Source organism: Styela clava, chromosome 10 (genome assembly GCF_964204865.1).
Source record: "Styela clava chromosome 10, kaStyClav1.hap1.2, whole genome shotgun sequence".
NCBI lineage: Eukaryota > Metazoa > Chordata > Ascidiacea > Stolidobranchia > Styelidae > Styela > Styela clava.
In genome coordinates, this window is record NC_135259.1 from 4,512,630 (window position 1) to 4,513,737 (window position 1,108).

The following is a 1,108-nucleotide window of genomic DNA, read 5'->3' on the forward strand; positions in this document are numbered from 1 at the left end:
TATTTTGTCTATCAAATCAGTAGATAAGTATAATTTTGCGACCCGCTCAGATATCTTTAAACACTCGACTGTACATTGATAGCCATCCCGGACTATAGAGCTACGTTTTAGGGACAAACTTGAGATTTTGAGTGTTTGATTCTAAATGCTGCAGCTTTTGTAAAATGTCGAACACGGGTGGATGAATTTTGTCTATGTGGATTCACTACCACACACGCATATATATATATAGTTGTTTCCTGAACGCGTAGACATGCACGAATTCAAATATCATGTCCACAGGCAACTACTGTAGCGTAGTTGTTGCGCCAGCTCGTGTAATTCAGTGATAGCCCTCAATTTCATACAGCAAATTCACTCTAAAAATTCCCACCATTACCCCTCGGGGAAAATTATCTGCGAATACCTAAAAAGCCGAACGGTCTAAACCAGTGGTTCTCAAACTTTTTTGTACGCCTCCACTGACAGTAGTCTACTTTATCATCATAGTGTGGTGAACAATATCATCTGTTCAGTTACCAGTCCATGTCGGGTCTCGGATTAGTTAACTAATTATTATTTGTTTCAGATGCATGGGCTTGATAGTGGAATAATCCGCAACCAACCAGCGGTCACGTGGAGTCCAGCGGCGAGCCCCGGGGCAATGCCCCGGTTGTTTTTTCGGTATAATAAAAAATATTCGAAAAATACCTCAATATCGGTTGCACAGACTGTCTACACTAGCCATATTCTCCCGACATGGTTCATTTTTCGCTCACAAAGCCGTCGCCGAACGTAGACGGGGCGACGCCGATTTTGCCCCGGTTGCTCATTGTATATCGTATAATCTCTCTTTTATCTTCCACTCGCCGCGTTTGTCTCGTTTGTTTTCTGTTTCTTTTACTAAATCATCGGGGCCGATCGGGGCTAGCCCCGAAATTATGACGACACAATGCCGACGTTTCTTACAACAACGTGTTGACATATTCCGCATTCCTTCTCGTTCGTTGGTTGCTTGAAGAGTTGATAGTTTCCTCGCCTTCGTTTTTGTCGCTTGTTTCGCTATTTGAATCAGTTAGAGACCTTTAGTCCATTTGCTTTCGATTTTCCACATTCCTTTTGAGCTCCT